Here is an 18,173-nt window from a genome sequence, read left to right as displayed (position 1 = left end):
CACATGATGAAACTGTGAATATTATTCACCTTGTGCTGTCAGTGCTATATGACAGTTTTCTAACTCAGGTGATTAAATGAATAGTTTCCACTGTTAAGAAACAACAGACCCAAAATGGAGTCACTTTGGTAAGCCCCACCAAGACTTAATACAGGCACACCCTGTTTTGTTGTGCTTTTTACAAATTGCAAGCAAACACCCTCCAGCAAGAAGATTACAACTCACCTTATTGTGGTGGTCTGGAACCAAATCCTCAGTATCTCCAAGATATGTCTGTACCTGCAGTTTCAGTCTCTTCCAGGAATGGATTTTTTTTTCCTTTATTGATTTTAGAGAGAGAAAGGGAGAGAGAGAGCTAGAAACATGGATGAGAGAGAACATCAATTGGCTGCCTCCTGCATGCCCTCCACTGGGGATTTGGCCCACAACCTGGGCACATGCCCTGACTGGGAATCGAACCAGCGACCTCTTGGTGTATGGGTCGATGCTCAACCACTGAGCCACACTGGCTGGGCCAGGAATGGATTTTTTTAAAAATTGATCTTAGAGAGAGGAAGGGAGGTAGAGAGAGAAACATCGATGTGAGAGAAAAACATCAAATATCCATCAGTTGCCTCCCACACATGCCCCAACTGGTAATTGAACCTGACATGGGTTTGTGCCCTGACCAGGAATTGAACCTGCCACCTTTTGGTGTTATGGGACAACAATACAACGGATTGAGCCACACCGGCTAGGGCCAAGAATGGAATTTTAAATCAATCAGTCCGGAATACGCTAGTCAACCCTAGTGAGGCAATCTACGTTTTATACTCGCTGCCTTTCCCTCATGGAAACTAACCTTGCCTGAAATAATCTCTTAACTTCCTTGTCCCACCCTCTTTCTGTCTGCATAGACATACCATTGTGCTTTTTATTGCACTTTGCAGATGTTGCATATTCTTACAAATTGAAAGCAAGACCCTCCACTAGCAAACAGATTACAACTCACTTGATTGTGATACTTACTTTATTGCGGTAGTCTGGAACCAATCCTGCACTATCTCTGAGGTATGCTTGTAAAACCTTTCATTTTGTGTAACTATTCCTTCTAGTTGTTAGATGAGATGCTGCTGATTCATGAGTCACTTTATAATGCCAATTAGATCTTCATATTTGCTCACTTGAATTTTTTTGTTAACAGTACCAGGTGAGATAGAAATTACAGAAGAAGGTGCAGGCTTAGAAGGTAGATGATGATTTCAGTTTTTAATACATTGCATTTCAGGTGCATTGGGGACATCTGTGTTAGAACAGCAGACATGATCTGAGTCTTGGGGGATATATTGTTTCTGCATCGTGAATGTTTCAATCTTTACGGGATCGTTCTCATCAGCATTCAAATATGCTATAATTTCTTCCAAGTTTAACAAACCCTCTCTTTTTTTTTTTATCCTCACCTGAGGACATTTTTCCATTTTTTGTTCAGATAGAGTGGGAGGGAGAGAGAGAGAGAGAGAAACATCGATGTGAAAGGGACACATCGAGTGGCTGCTTCCCGCACAGCCCAACCAGGGCTAGGGACAAACTGCAATCGAGATATGTGCCCTTAGCGGGAACCAAACCCTGGTCTCTCTGGACCGCAGGCCGACTCTAACCGCTTAGCCAAACCGGCCTGGGCACAAACCCTCTCTTTACTCCCACATCCTCTTCCAGCTACTGTCCCATTTCTTTTCTCCCCGTTATATAAAACTCCTGGAAAGAGCTGTCTGTACTCTTCTCCAGTTCCCCTTCTCCTGGTCCCCCTTAAATCCATTCCAAATCAAGCTCTTAAAAGAAAAAAAAAATCAAGCTCTTACCACTATCTCACCCAAAAACACTCATATGAAAGTCACCAGTGGCCCCCACATTTTAAGTCCAATGGTAAACCTATACTATTTTACTTTACCTATCCACAGGGTTCTGTTACTGGAAAGGGGACCTGGCCCTGGGCAGGTCTCCCTAGGCCCAGCTGGTATTGTGTGGGTTCTTGACTTTGTGCAGGAAAAGTTTCACAGCATGAGTCCAGGTGAATTTTAGAGGTCGTTTATTAAAGCTAGGGATAATGAAACAAGGAAGGACTGGGGAAATAAGCCTAGACTGGTCTGCTTTGGCTTACTGAGAAGTCAGAGGAAAGGGGGCCTTGGGGACAGATTCAGGGGGTTTGCCTAGGATGAACTGCCACTGCCCATTGCTGCTTTGGTTGCAAGCCTTTTAAAGGCTGGGCATTACCCAGCAGGTGTGCCTTAGTGGATTGAGCATTGTCCCATGGATTGAGAGGTCCTGGTTCAATTGCTGGTCAGGGCACATGCCTGGGTTGTGGGCTTGATCCCCGGTGGGGGGTGTGCAGGAGGCAGCCAATGGACGTATCTCTGTTACATCAATGTTTCTCTCTCTCTTAATAAAAAAAAAAAATCAATAAAAAATTTTTAAATAAAAGTAAAGGCTGGGCCCAGCCGGCATGGCTCGGGATTGAACGTTGGCCTATGGACTGAGAGGTCCAGGTTCTATTCCTGGTCAGGGCACATACCTGGGTTGCAGGCTCGATCCCCAATAGGGAGTGTGCAGGAGGCAGCCAATCAATGTTTCGGTCTATCTCTCCCTTCCTCTCTCTGTAAAAAAAAAAAATCAATAAAAACATGTTTTAAAAAAAGTAAAAGCTGGGCATTTAGGGGAGGATCTCAATAGAATATTCATCAGCTTTATGCTGATGTGCCAAAATGAGATTTATTCTCTTAACCTCATCTGTCCTTGGGTGTGGTTGGCAAATGGCATAATTGGATTTCTGCTCTGTCTTCTTGAGTAGGGTGATTTAAGCTATTTACCGTCTGGTTGGGGAGAAGTGCAAACCATTTATTCTTAAGTGTCCCTGGTTTAGGGAACAGGATTTACTAGATAGCTTAACATTGGCATCTAGACATTCTAGATGGCTGCAAACTGCTGTTTAACTGTCTGTCTCATTCTTCCTATTCTGCTTGTCCTGGCTTACTGGCCTGTCCCAGTTTGATCCAGCTATTCACTCTCTTTTCTCTTAACTTCTGGGACACCAAAGTCTCCTGGTTTTCCCACTGCTCATCGGCCATTCTTTGGTGTCCTTTGCTGGTCCTTTCTCATCTCTCTAATCTGCAAACTTGAGTAGCTTAGGGTTGTACTTAGACCTCTTCTCTAACTACTTTTACTCCCTGAGTGATCTCATCTCCCATGGCTTTAAATACTAGTTGTGTGTTGATGATGCCCAAATTCATATCTCCAGACCTGACCTCACTCTAAAATGCTAGACTTCCATATCCTACTGCTTACCTGGCATCTCCAATGTGCAATAGCTATTTCACACTTTATAGATCCAAAGTGTATCATTACTCTACTACCAACGCCCTCCCCCCAAGCCAGTTATCCTTCTATAATCTTTCTCATCTCAGCAGATGGCAACTCCATCCTTCCAGAAATTTTAGAGGCAACTTTAACTTCTCTTTCTCCTACATTCCATCCAGTCCTTCCATAAATCCTGTCAACTGTGCCTTCAAAATATATGCAGAATGCAACTACTGTACAGTTACTGCAGCACCCTGGTCTTTTACTTGGAATATTGTAAAGGCTTCCTAACTGGTCTCCCTGGTTTTCGCTCTTGCCTCTTATTAAAGAGAAAACCACAGCCCTGGCCGGTTTGGTTATTCGGTTGGAGCGTCGGCCTGCGGACCAGAGAGTCCCGGGTTCAGTTCTTGCTAGGGGCACGTACCAAAATAAATAAATAAGTAAAGAGAAAACCACAGACCCAAAATGGCATCACGAATGCTAAAAGCATATGACACCAAACCTAGATTTAATACCTGACCTAATTGTAGTTTCAGTCTCTCCCAGAAACAATTTCAGTCATTTTCTGGTCAACACCAATGAAGTAGTCAGTCAAGTGGGCCCTCCCTATGTCACCACCACCACCACCACCACCGTGGTGTTGTGGGCGGCAAGAACAGCACCAGGTGTTAGACATGTGGGGTCAGACCTGACCTGGGTTCAACAACCTCAGTACTTGAAATCTGTCCGATGGCCTGGGGGATCGGCGGCGCCCCCGATTCCTTACAAAATCTAGTGGGAAAGAATTCAGAACCAAAACCCAAGTTATAAATGAAAACATGTATTTGGAAAATTACAGAGGTAGAAGTAATTTGTAGAAGAAATGGGTTTAGGAAAAAAGTTATAGAGGTAAAGGAAGGGCCGGCCCTTGGAGCTTGGGAGTGAGGAAGGTAATGGTAACCCACCTGGGGAGAGAGAGAGGAGGGAAGGCAAGGGAAGGCGGGGCCTGCGAGCTCCAGGTAGGGAGAGGCACTGGGTCCTCTGTCCTAAGGGTTTTAAGGGTGGAGATTGGAGGAAAAGATCTTAAGTTATTCATCAGCTTTTCAGGTGTGTCCTTTCAGGGTGGGGTCTGCACTGATTGCCAGGGCAGGGGGTCATCATCCAATGCAGCAAGTCCTGAGGTCAGCCTTGGCATTGTCTCTGCTTTTGCTGCTTTTCTGGGCTTGGAGCTGAAATACAGCTGAGGCCTAAATGTTTTCTCTAGGGAGGAAAGACTGGGGGTTCTACACTGCATGACCAGTGATATGCTAGGAGAGGAAAGGTCACCCTGGGGATGAGGTCCCACTCTACAGTTGTCCTTTGCTAGGCACCCCGGACTTTCTGCCCTGGTGATCTGAACCAGGCCCATTGTCCTTGCTCCAGTCCTGTCAGTCTGACAGCCTACCACGAAAGGAGGGGCAACCTGCACGATGATTACCCTTTCTTTCTTTTGTTAATGGCCCCCTTGCCCCACCCTTCTTCCCATAACAACCTTCTATTGCTGGATGGGATGCTGCCTGATTCATGAATCACTTAGTTAAGTGATTCAACCTTCAAATGTACTGAGTTGAACTTTGTTTTTTAACGCCCTTTATAGCTGTTCTGTAGATGGACACTTCTCTGTTCAAAACCTCCCAAAACTTCCCATCTTATTCAGAATAAATGACAAAGGCCTTCCCCTCTATACCTTACCCCCCAGACCTTATTTTCTTAAGAAGGAAAGTTTCAAGATGGGAAAGGTCAGAAATGGTAAATGCCCCTCTATTTTCTTTCCCATCTCTTGGCTCCCTTCATAATAAAGTTACTGAAAGAATTATCTACCCCCAGCACTGTCCAGTAGAAATATATTGTGAGCCACATATGTAATTTTAAATTTTCTAGTAGCCACACTTTATTTTTATTTAAAAAAATTTTTTCCCCTTTATTGATTTTATAGAGAAAGGAAGTGAGAGGGAGATAGAGATAGAAACATCGATGAGAGAGAACATCGACTGGCCGCCTCCGGCATGCTCCCCACTGGGGATCAGGCCCACAACCTGGGCATGTGTCCTGGCCGGGAGTCGAACTGGCGACCTCTTGGTGCATGGGGTCGATGCTCAACCACGGAGTCACACTGGCTGGACTAGTAGCCACACTTTAAAAAGTAAAAAGAGCCCTGGCCAGTTTGGCTCAGCGGTTAGAGCGTTGGTCCACAGACCAGAGAGTCCTGGGTTCGGTTCCCGCTAAGGGCACGTACCTGCAGTTTGTCCCTGGTCCTGGTTGGGGTTGTATGGGTGGCAACCAGTCGATGTGTCTCTCACATCAATGTTTCTCTCTCTCTCTTCGTCCCTCTCTCCCTCCTGCTCTATCTGAGGATAAATGCAAAAATGTCCTTGGGTGAGGATATTAAAAAAAGTAAAAAGAGGTGAAATTTATTTTAATAATATATTTGACCCGATATATCCAAAATGTTTACATTTCTATAGGAATACCTTCTTTTTTTCACACACTGTTTTGGAAATCTGGTGTACATTTTGCACTTACAGCTCCTCTCAATTCAAACTCACCACATCCAAGTGCTCAAAAGCCACATAGCGAGTATCTACAGTAGAGGACAGTACAGGTCTGTACTCTGTTGACTCCCTCATCTCCTAATCACTGTTCAACCAACTCCAATGTGGCCTATGACCTTATCACCCCTCTACAGCTGCTTTTATCACGATTTCTATATTACCAAAACAAGTGGTCTCTGTCCTCAGCTCTCTGCAGTCACCAACACAGATGACCTCTCTTGCCATCTTAAAATGTCCTTCCCCTTGTTTCTGGCCAGTATCCTCTCCTGGTTTTCCACTTCCCTCAGTGGCTGCTCCTTGTCAGTCCTCTTTGCCACCTCCTCCCTTCTGTTGGTTTTCTGAATGATGGTGGACAGGAAGAACTCATTCTTTTGTGTCTCCTTTATTCTCAGTACTCCACTGAATACTGCTTCACTTCTGACACCCATGTATGAATTTTCTGTTCATGAAGCAATTCTGTGATACCACCTGGGTGTCCTACAATTTAACTCAATTCTGACCATATCTACCTGGAGATAGCATCAGGTCACACAGGTTAAGGACTCAGTCTCATAGCCTGCACACCACACACACACACACACACACTACCTTCAGACATCAGTTGCAAGTCCAAATTCTCACCTGTCTTTTTTTTTTTTTTGGTACATGTCCCTAGCGGGAACCGAACCCAGCACTCTGGTCCATAGGCTGACGCTCCAACCGCTGAGCCAAACTGGCCAGGGCCTCACTTGTGCTTTTGACCAATTAGCTATAAATTGGAGGTTCCCACAACCCTGCCCCCCTCCACAGTTGGGTTAAATTAATTTGCTAGAGTGGCTCCCAGCACTCAGAAAAACATTTTAACTACTAGTTATCATGTTATAAAAGGATGAAATTCAGGAATAGACAAATGGAAAAGATAGGTGCATTGGGCAAGGCATGTGAGGAGCACAGAGTTTCCGTACCCTCTCTGGGTGCATTACCCACCCAGAACCTCCACAGTTTACCAACCAGGAAGCTCTCTGAACCTTACCCTTCTGGGTTATGGAGGATTCATTACAGAGGCATAATTGATTAAATCATTGGCCATGAGTGATGGAACTCAATTTCCAACCCTTCAACCTCCCCTCCCCAGAGGTGTGGCTAGGGCTGAAAGTTCCAGTCCTGGTTAGTTCTAGCAACCAGTCCCACCCCCCATCCTTAAGTAACCTAAGGGGATTTCCTAAAGTCAACTCCTTAACATAAACTCTGGTGTGATTGTAAGGGGCTTATTATGAATAGCAAAAGACACCTTTATCACTCTAATCATTTTGGAAATTCCAAGGGTTTTAGGAGCTCTGTGGTAGGAATAGGCTTAGACCAAATATATATTTCTTACTATAAATCACAATGTCACAGCTGGAATTCTAACCTTTGTCCTGGGCACTCATCTATATCAGTCAGTAAAAAAAAAAGAAGTAAGTATAAGATGCAGAAAAAGCATTTGACAAAAATCCAGCACCCATTTATGATAAAAACTCTCAGCGAAATGGGAATAGAGAAAACACACGTCATTGTAATAAACCGCCAACATTATACTCAATGGGCAAAAACTACAAGTGTTCCCCTTAAGGTGGGGAACAAGACAGGGATGTCCCCTTTCACCACTTTTACTCAACATAGTACTGGAAGTCCTAACTACAGCAGTCAGACGAGAAGAAGAAATAAAGGCATCCACATTGGAAAGGAAGAAGTAAAATTTCATTATTTGTAGATAATATGATACTGTATATAGAGAACCCTAAAGGTTCAATAAAAAAAACTACTAGAATTGATAAATGAATTCAGTAAAGTAGCAGGATATAAAATTATTATTCAGAAATCAGTTGTATTTTTATCCACCTATAATGAACTATCAGAAAGGGAAATGAATAAAACAATCCCATTTAAAATTGCATCCAATTCCAAAAGGAATGCAGTCTTGCCAACATTTTGATTTTAGCTCAATGACACCCATTTCAGACTTCTGACCTCCAGAATTATAAATTGTGTGTGTGTGTCTTTTAAAGAATAGTTTATTGATATTTAGAGGGAGAGGGAGAAAGAGAGAGAAACATCAATTTGGTATCTATCAAAACATTGATCAGCTTCCTCCTGCACACCCCCTACCAGGATCGAGCCTGAAACCCTGAAACCCAGGCATGTGCTTTTGACCAGGAATCCAGCTGGCAACCTCCTGGTGCACAGCATGATGCCCAACCAACTGAGCCATACCAGCCAGGGCCCAAATTATAAACTGTTCTAAGCCAAGCCCTGGCCTCATAGCTTAGTCAGAGTGTCAGCGATATGCCAAGGTTTAGGTTTCAATCCCCAGTCAGGTCAGGGCCCATACAAGAATCAGTCAATGAATGAATAAATAAGTGGAACAACAAATTGGTGTTTGTATCTCTCTCTAATTAATTTTTGAATTTTTTTTTTTTTTTTTTTTTTTTTTACAGATAGAGTGGGAGGGAGAGAGAGAGAGAAACATCGACATGAAGGGACACACCGAGTGGCTGCCTCCCGCACGACCAACCAGGGCCGGGGACAAACCGCAACCGAAGCACGTGCCCTTAGCGGGAACCGAACCCGGGCCTCTCTGGACCGCAGGCCGACGCTCCAACCGCTGAGCCAAACTGGCCAGGGCAAATTTTTGAATTTTTTAAAGAGAAAAATAAAATTATATAAAAAATAATTTTGCCTAGCCACTGTGGCTCAGTGATTGAGCATAGACCCTTGCACCAAGAGGTCGCCGGTTCAATTCCTGGTTGGGACACATGCCCAGGTTGTGGGCCAAATCCCCAATGGGGGACATGCAAGAGGCGGCCAGTCGATGTTCTCTCTCATTGATGTTTCTATCTCTCACTCCCTCTCCCTTCTTCTCTAAAATCAATAAAGAAAATAAACTTGTTTTAAGCCACTAATTGGTGGTAATTTGTTACAGCAGCAATAGGAAACTAATACAAGAGCCCTTTGTAATCTGATTACTCCTAACTCCAACTTCATATTACTGTTTTCTCCTCATTCACTCATTCATTGCTTTAGCTACTGTATCCAAGTACTTTCCTCCCTACAGGACTTTGCAATTGCTATTCCCTCTGCTAGTAATGCTCTTCCCCAGGTGTCCGGTTCCTTCAGATCTCAGCTCAGATGTCACCTCCACAGAGAAAGCCTGTCAGGAGTGGGTACCCCTCTCACACTCTCACTATCACATTCCTGTTTAGTTCTCTTAACACCACAGCTGAAGTGATAGTGTTCATTTTAGTCCTGTTTACTTGCTCATTACATGTCTCCTAAACTGTCAGCTCCTTGAGTAGCAACCTTGTTGCCAGTTCATTGCTATGTTCCCAGCACCCAAAACTGTGTCTAGCACATAGTAGGTGCTCAAGACTTAATTTGCTAAATGAATGAATGTACATCAGTCTGATTAAGGATTAATATTCTAGCCCTGGCCAGTTTGGCTCAGCGGTTAGAGCATCGGCCTACGGTCCAGAGAGGCCTGGGTTTGGTTCCCGGTAGGGGTGCATACCTCGGTTGCAGTTTGTCCCCGGCCCTGGTTGGGTTGTGCGGGTGGCAGCCACTCCATGTGTCTTTCACATCGATGTTTCTCTTTCTCTCTTCCTCTCTCTCTCTCTCTCTCTCTGAACAAAAAATGGAAAAATGTCCTCGGGTGAGGATAAAAAAAAATAATAATAATATTATAAAACACAAGCAGTTTTTTAATTTTTTTTCTTTATTGATTTTAGAAGAAAGGAAGTGAGAGGGAGAAAGAGATAGAAACATCAGTGAGAGAGAACATCGATTGGCTGCCTCCTGCATGCCCCCCACTGGGGATCAGGCCCACAACCTGGGCATGTGCTCTGACCCGGAATTAAACCAGCGACCTCTTGGTGCATGGGTCGATGCTCAACCAGTGAGCCACACTGGCCGGGCCACAAGCAGTTTTTGAATGTCATCATCCATTCTTCCAAGACTCAGTGGGGCAAAAAGGGGAAAATCCCAAGCCAAAACGGAAGTGAAGGGTTGAACCATCTCACCACCTGAGGAGGGTGAGTGGAGCCTCATCTATGAAGAACCATTCATGTGAACACTGTAGATGCTATGTTGACATTTTTCCCATGACACCACTGTGGATCAGCATGTGTGATCATATTCTACAGTTGAGTCTCTCTTTGACATCCACAGTGTGGATTGGTAAACCTGGGAGTTATTTTTTGACAACGATGGTGGAGGCAGGAGCCAAGACCTTTAGTGAACCATGTTATATTTACTCCATTGGCTTTAATATAATGATATAGGAACTGACCAGAGATAGCCTTTTGAAATTACTTGTATTTATTATAGGATAATTCAATATAATAAAGTTTACCCAATATAATAGTATCTTATCTACTTAGAACAAACCTTCCTATTAATACACCAGCCACATATACACATATTCCTTTTGGGTAGGTGGTGACTCTGATGGCCCATTAGTCACCTTCTTGGTATGAATGGTCCTTCTCTTTCTCCTCAGCCACTTCCTAGACCGTCACTGTGGTTCGGATCTGGCATGCTCCTCTGGCTAGGTATTAGGAGACAGAAAGACGGTATGCACTCCTGCTGGGGGAGCAAGTGGCATCAGGACTAGGATTCTCACCGTGGAGGCCTCCCCCTCTGTATGTGTTAGTTTCCTAGGGATGCTATAATAAATGACTATAGCCCGGCCAGTGTGGCTCAGTGGTTGAGCATCGACCCATGCACCAAGAGATCACTGGTTCGATTCCTGGTCAGGGCACATGCCCAGGTTGTGGGCCAAATCCCCAGTGGGGGGCATGCAGGAGGCGGCCAATCGATGTTCTTTCTCATCGAGGTTTCTATCTCTCTCTCCCTCTCCCTTCCTCTCTCTCTCTAAAATAAATAAATAAATGACTATAAACTGAGTGGCTTACAACATAAATGTATTATTTCACAGTTCTGGAGTCTAGAAGTCCAAAATCAAGGTTTCTGCAGAGCCATGCTCCTCACTGAAGGCTCTCAGGAAGGATTCTACCTTGTCTGTTTCAGTTTCTGGTGGCTCCTGATATTCCTTGGCTCGTGGCAGCATAACTCCATTCTCTATCTTCATCTTTTAAAAAAAATTTTTTCTTAAAGATTTTAGAGAGAGAGGAAAGGAGAGGGAGAAAGAGATAGAAACATTGATGACAGAGAACATTGACTGGCCGCCTCCTGCACGCCCCCCACTGGGGATTGGGCCCACAACCTGGGCATGTGTCCTAACCGGGAATCAAACTACTGACCTTCTGGTGCATGAGTCGACACTCAACCACTGAGCCACACCGGCCAGGCTCATCTCAATTAATTATATCTGGAAAGACCTTATTTCCAAATAGTCTTATTCTGAGATTCTGGGTGGGCATGGATCTGGGGTGGACACTATTCAACCCTCCACACTGTGAGTAATTAGTCTCCATGTGTTGCTATTCACACTCTTGCTCTGATTGGTTACAGGCAATTTAGCAATCCCTAATACGTTGATCCTTGATACAATTACTGTGCATATTGGCTCTTGCCATCTCACCTACTGGACTGTAGGTTTTACAGAAATGCAAATGAGAGACAACCCTAGTACTCTGACACTGTTAAGATATGAGCTGGGCCCTGGCCAGTTTGTCTCAGTGGTTAGAGCGTCGGCCTGCGGTCCGGAGAGACCCGGGTTCGGTTCCCGCTAGGGGCACGTACTTCGGTTGCAGTTTGTCCCCGGCCCTGATTGGTCGTGCGGGTGGCAGCCACTCGATGTGTCCCTTCACGTCAATGTTTCTCTCTCTCTCTCCCTTCCTCTCTCTCCCTCCCACTCTATCTGTACAAAAAATGGAAAAATATCCTCAGGTGAGGATAAAAAAAAAAAAAAAAAAAGATATGAGCTGGCCCTCACTGGGATGCAGGCAACCCTCAACAGCTGGAGTCAATAAAATGCTGTGGCCAGAACTGGGGCAGACTTGTTAAACATGTGCACTCTATAATTCACGACAACTGTTACACTTATGGTTCACAACAAAGCCGAATCAGTATTATCAGAATCATACCAAACAAGGCATATTCTTTAAGTATTTGATAATGTTGCAATGTATCTAATCTCTGAGGTCATATAAAGAGTCCCATAAATGCCCATGGCATATCATCTCACAGAGCCAAGAGGAGACATAGCTCCATCCATTGTTATTTTTGTTATAATCATTCCATGTTTCTCTCTTTTAATCCTCACCCAAGGACATTTTTCTACTTTGTTCAGAGAGAGTGGAAGAGAGAGAAATATCAATGTGAAAGGGACACATCAAGTGGTTGCCTCCTGCATGACCCCAACCAGGGCCAGGGACTAATCGCAACTAAGGTTCATGCTCTTGTCCAGAATCGAACCCGCAACTCATTGGTCCACAGGCTGACGCTCTAACTGCTGAGCAAAACCGGCCAGGGCCTATGTTTTTCTTCAGCTCACCACAGCCACGTGCATGCTTCTCCTTCGGCCTGGGACACTCTTGACCCTCTCCTCACCTGGCTGGGTCCTTTCCAGACTTCAGATTTCAGCTCAGGCAACTCCTTCTCTGAGAGGCAAATGGATCCCCCACTTCCTGGTTATACTTTGCATCTCTGTGTCTCAACTTCTTCATCTGTAAAATGGGAATGACAATAGCACCTACTTCATGGCACTATTGAAGAGTGAATAAGGACGCACGAAAACAGTCCCATCTAGCCAGTGTGGCTCAGTGGTTGAGCACTGACCCATGGACCAATAGGTTGTTGGTTCAATTCCTGGTCAGAGCACATGCCCAGGTTGCAGGCTCCATCCCCAGCAGGGGGCATGAAGGCAGGGGGCATGCAGGCAGAGGGCATGCCGGAGGCAGCCAATTGATGTTGATGTTTCTCTTTATTTTAATATTTTTTTTTTTAGCATTTATCTTCAGATAGAGCAGGAAGGAGAGGGGGAGGAAGAGAGAGAGAGAAACCTCAATGTGAGAGAGACACGTCGACTGGTTGCCACCTATACAACCCACATGACCCCAACCGGGGCCAGGGACAAACTGTAACCGAAGTACATGCCCTCAGTGGAAACCGAATCTGGGCCTCTCTGGTCTGCGGGCCAACGCTCTAACCGCTGAGCCAAGCTGGCCAGGGCTCGATGTTCCTCTTTCATTGATGTTTCTGTCTCTCTCTCCCTCTCCTTTCCTCTCTCTCTACAATCAATAAAAAAATATATATTAAAAAAGCAGTCCCTAACAAACAGAAGACATTCAATAAATTATGATTAATCATTAATAATACTTTTTGTGCCCTGGCCAGTTTGGCTCAGCAGTTAGAGCATCGGCCTGCAGTCCAGAGAGACCCAGGTTCGGTTCCCGCTAAGGGCACGTAGCTCTGTTGTAGTTTGTCCCTGGCCTTGGTTGGGTTGTACGGGTGGCAGCCACTCAATGTGTTCCTTTCACATCTATGTTTCTCTCTCTCTCTCTCTCCCTCTCCCTCCTTCCCACTCTGTCTGAACAAAACATGGAAAAATGTCCTCAGGTGAGGATTAAAAAATAATAATAAATAAAGAATACTTTTTGTTAACAGTAATTATTATGTGTTTATTTTATTAATACTTGTTAATGTTATTATTCTCTGCCTTCTCTGCTCTAGAGGAAGCTGGGTTGCCCCCTCTCTTTACCCACGAGGCTTTTATAATGCTGAACTATACTTTTGTTTTGCTGGTCTGCTAGGCTCTGAGCTGTTTAAGGGCAGAGGTGTGTCCTTTGCCTCTCTACTCCATCCAGCTCCTAGTGCAGGGCCAGGCACTTTAGAACTCAAGGTCAAAGGGGGATGACATAGTAGGAAGAGAATGGGGTCAGTAGCCCTGTGAAAATGAGCAGTCCTAGCTCCGCCTCCATTCCAGGGGCTACTATGAACAAGGCCCTAATCTCTCTGGACTTTGGCTTCCTCTCCAGAGAGAGATGATTAGACCTGCCTCAGGGCTTCCATCTCCAGTGAAGGAGTTATGCTACCACAAGCCAAGTGAACGTATTCAAAGCACCAGGTTTGGAATTGGTGTCAATGAACAGTATTTACCAGTAGCTTCACAAGCTGTAAGTTGCATGAAAGAATGTAATAAGTGAGATGTGACACCCTTGATACAAAAGCATCAAACAGGCCCTGGCCGGTTTGGCTCAGCGGTTAGAGCATCCGCCTGTGGTCCAGAGAGACCCGGATTCGGTTCCTGCTAAGGGCATGTACCTCGGTTGCAGTTTGTCCCCGGCCCTGGTTGGTCGTGCGGGTGGCAGCCACTCGATGAGTCCCTTTCACATCGATGTTTCCCCCTCTCTCTCTCTGTTCCTCTCTCTCCCTCCCACTTTATCTGTGCAAAAAATGGAAAAATGTCCTCGGGTAAGGATAAAAAAATAAAATAAAATAAAGCATCAAACAGTATCCAACAGTATCCAAATCTTAAAGAAGGTCTGAGATACATCTGAAACTAATGCGGAATGGTACTGAATGTATACTGTAAAGAAAACAAAACCAAAAACAAAGTCAGAGAGGAAAGAACCCTTCGAGGTGATCCAGCCTTACCTACTGATTGTGCAGAATAATAAGGGCACATTGGTTGGGAGGGGCAATTGTCCATCTCTACAGAAGCCTCAGTCCTGAGACTGAGAACTCTTGGTTTCTTGGTGAGCTGCCACCATCCTAGGCATCTAAGCAGAGAAGCATCCTGCTGCCTTCCAGTGGCTGTTTCTAGGATCCTCAGCAGGGTTCCTTATCCTTGTATTGGCTTTGACTGCCCCCTAGAGGACTTTTCTCCCTCCGGAACCATGGGCACTAGCTGAATTCCCCAGAAGGGCTAGGGTACTGTCCAAGACCCTTGTCCTCTCCTCTTCTCTCTCTATGCTCATTCATGTGGTAGTATCACCCCATTTGGTGGCTTTACATGCCATCCACGTGCTGACTACTTCCAAAATTATATTCCCAGTCCACACTTCACCCTTAAACTCAAGACTTGGAGATCCACCCACCACTTGTCATCTCTACTGGGACGTCTAATAGGTGTCTCAATCTGAATGTGTCCAAAACTGAGCTCTTCATTGTCCCCCAACCCTGCTCCTACCCCACAGGTCTCCCCATCCCAGTTATGGCAATAACATCCTTCCAGATGCTCCAGTGGACACCAGGGCGCCATCCTTGACTCATTGCTCTCTTTCACACCCCCAAGTCTAATCTGTCAGCAAATCCTATTGGCTTCAAAATATGTTCAGAGCCCTGGCCGGTTTGGCTCAGCGGTTAGAGTGTCGGCCTGCGGTCCAGAGTGACCCGGGTTCAGTTCCCGCTAAGGGCACGTACCTCGGTTGCAGTTTGTCCCCAGCCCTGGTTGGTCGTGCGGGTGGCAGCCACTTGATGTGTCCGTTTCACGTCGATGTTTCTTTCTCTCTCTCCCTCCTACTCTATCTGAACAAAATATCGAAAAATGTCCTCGGGTGAGGATTAAAAAAATATATATATATGTCCAGAATCTGACCACTTCTTGCTATCCTGGTCCAGGCCACTGTCATTTCTAGATTTATTAATAGTCTTCTTTCTGATCCCATAGCATCTGGCCTTGCCCAGTGGTTCTTGTGTCAGAGAAAAAGCCAAAGTCGTTACAATGACCTCTAGAGCCTCATGTGCTCTGACTCATCTTCTATCAGTCTCCTTATTGCTGCATTCATTCCACACTGGTGTTGCTTGTGCCAGGCAAACTCCAGCCTCAGGGCCCTTGCACTTGCTATTCCCTCTGCTTAACATGTTCTTCCTTCAAATAACTGCATGGCAGCTCCTTCACTTCCTCTGGTCCGCGAGCCGACGCTCTAACCGCTGAGCCAAACCAGCCAGGGCTCCTTCACTTGCTTTCTATCTTTACTCAAAAGACCCTTCTTGCCCTGGCTGGTTTGGCTCAGCGGTTAGAGCGTCGACCTGCGGTCCTGAGAGACCCGGGTTCGGTTCCCGCTAAGGGCGCGTACCTCGGTTGCAGTTTGTCCCCGGCCCTGGTCGGTTGTGCGGGTGGCAGCCACTCGATGTGTCCCTTTCACATCGATGTTTCTCTCTCTCTCTCTCTCTGTTCCTCTCTCTTTCTCCCACTCTACCTGAACAAAAAATGGAAAAATGTCCTCGGGTGAGGATAAAAAAAAAAAAAAAAAGACCCTTCTTGAGCTCCCTCCAGCCCCCCAGCTATCCTATCAAAATTTCTTTTTTTTAAAACTCTTTCAATATAATTTGCCTATCAAAATTTCAACATCTCTTTGGCATTTCACATCTCCCGGTATTGCTTTATGTATTTTCTTCCTCTTATTTATCACTATTCAATACACCATATCATACATTTAACTAATTTATCCTCTAGTGAAATGTAGGTTCTACAGGGGTAAAGTTTTGTTTATTTTGTTCTCTGAAGTATCTCCAATGCTTAAACAGAAGTTAGTGATATTTGAAAAATGAATTTATATCCTTCTTGTAATTTAATCTTCCCAATAACCTAGTAAGATACTTTAGTATTGTTCCCATTTTATACGATGGAAAAACTGAGACACAGGGAAGCTAAGTCACTTGCCCAAGGGTCACACAGCTAGGAAATGGAACCTGGCGGAATATTCTACCCCCTTACTTTACTAACCTCATCTATTTATTTTTATTTTTTTTACCAACCTCATTTATTTTTATTTTTTTTATCCTCACCCGAGGACATTTTTTTTGCATTTATCTTCAGATAGAGCAGGAGGGAGAGGAGGGGAAGAGAGAGAAAGAAACATCGATGTGTGAGAGACACATCGAGTGGTTGCCACCCCCACAACCCCAACCAGGGCCGGGGACAAACTGCAACCGAGGTACGTGCCCTTAGCGGGAACTGAACCTGGGACTCTCCGGTCTGCAGGCTGATGCTCTAACTGCTAAGCCAAACAGGCCAGGGCTCAACCTCACTTATTATCATTACTTGTACTATTTTAATTACTTTTCTCATCACTTATTTATTGATTTATTTAAATTATTGACCGATTGATTGATATTAGAGAAGGGAGAGAGATTGAGAGAGAGAGGGAGAGATCCATTTGTTGTTTGCACTTATTGATGCACTCATTGATTGATTCTTGTATGTGCCCTGACCGGGGATCAAACCTACAACCTTGGTGTATTGGGACAATGCTCTAAACAACTGAGCTACCCAGCCAGTGCCTTACTTAGTTTTTTAGCTGCACACTCTTCAATCATTTATGTGATAACAACTGTATATTTTGTATAACAGGACTAGCAAGATAACTCGGTCTTTCCTCCAGCATGATTGATTAAAATTAGTTTTGTTTTTTTTAATCCTCACCCGGGGACATTTTTCCATTTTTTGTTCAGGTAGAGTGAGAGGGAGAGAGAGAGAGAAACATCGACGTGAAAGGAACACATCGAGTGGCTGCCACCCGCACGACCGACCAGGGCCAGGGACAAACTGCAACCGAGGTACGTGCCCTTAGCGGGAACCGAACCCAGGTCTCTCAGGACCGCAGGCCGACGCTCTAACCGCTGAGCCAAACCGGCCAGGGCTATTCTGCACTTTCATATCGCTACACTGGGGAGGACTTCACAGTGGGCATTGGGAGTATTCCTGGAGGGGAAGTCATCCTGGGGCATACATGTAAGAAGCTAGGACCCTATAAAATATATACCCCAAACCTAAACCCAGACCGACGTCCCCTTCGTCAGATTCCATGAACGCTTGTGGCCATCTGACATGAGTGGTGTGATCGGGGAAATTCAGTGGAAAGGGAGTGGTCTGGACTGACTGTGGTTAATATATCTCACTTTTGCAAATTTTATAAAAATATATAATCCCACTTCTAGGAATATACCCTAAGAAGCCTGAAACACCAATCAGAAAGAATATATGTACCCCCATGTTCATAGCAGCACTATTTACAATAGCTAAGATCTGGAAACAGCCCAAGTGTCCATCAGTAGATGAATGGATAAAAAAGCTGTGGTACATATACACAATGGAGTACTATGCAGCTATAAGAAAGAAAGATCTCTTATCCCTTGGGATGACAAGGAGGGACCTGGAAAGTATTATCCTAAGCAAAACAAGCCAAACAGAGAAAGACAAGTATCATATGATCTCACTTATTTGTGTGATATAATGAACATAAGAGTCTGAGAATGGGGTAGTCCCAGAGACGTGGAAGTGGGGTACAGACTGACAATCCCCAGAACAAGGGATGGTGGGGGAGAGATAAACCACAGAACTTATATGCA

This window comes from Molossus molossus, unplaced genomic scaffold (genome assembly GCF_014108415.1).
Source record: "Molossus molossus isolate mMolMol1 unplaced genomic scaffold, mMolMol1.p scaffold_m16_p_12, whole genome shotgun sequence".
In the NCBI taxonomy this organism is placed as follows: domain Eukaryota; kingdom Metazoa; phylum Chordata; class Mammalia; order Chiroptera; family Molossidae; genus Molossus; species Molossus molossus.
This window is presented reverse-complemented; position numbering follows the sequence as displayed.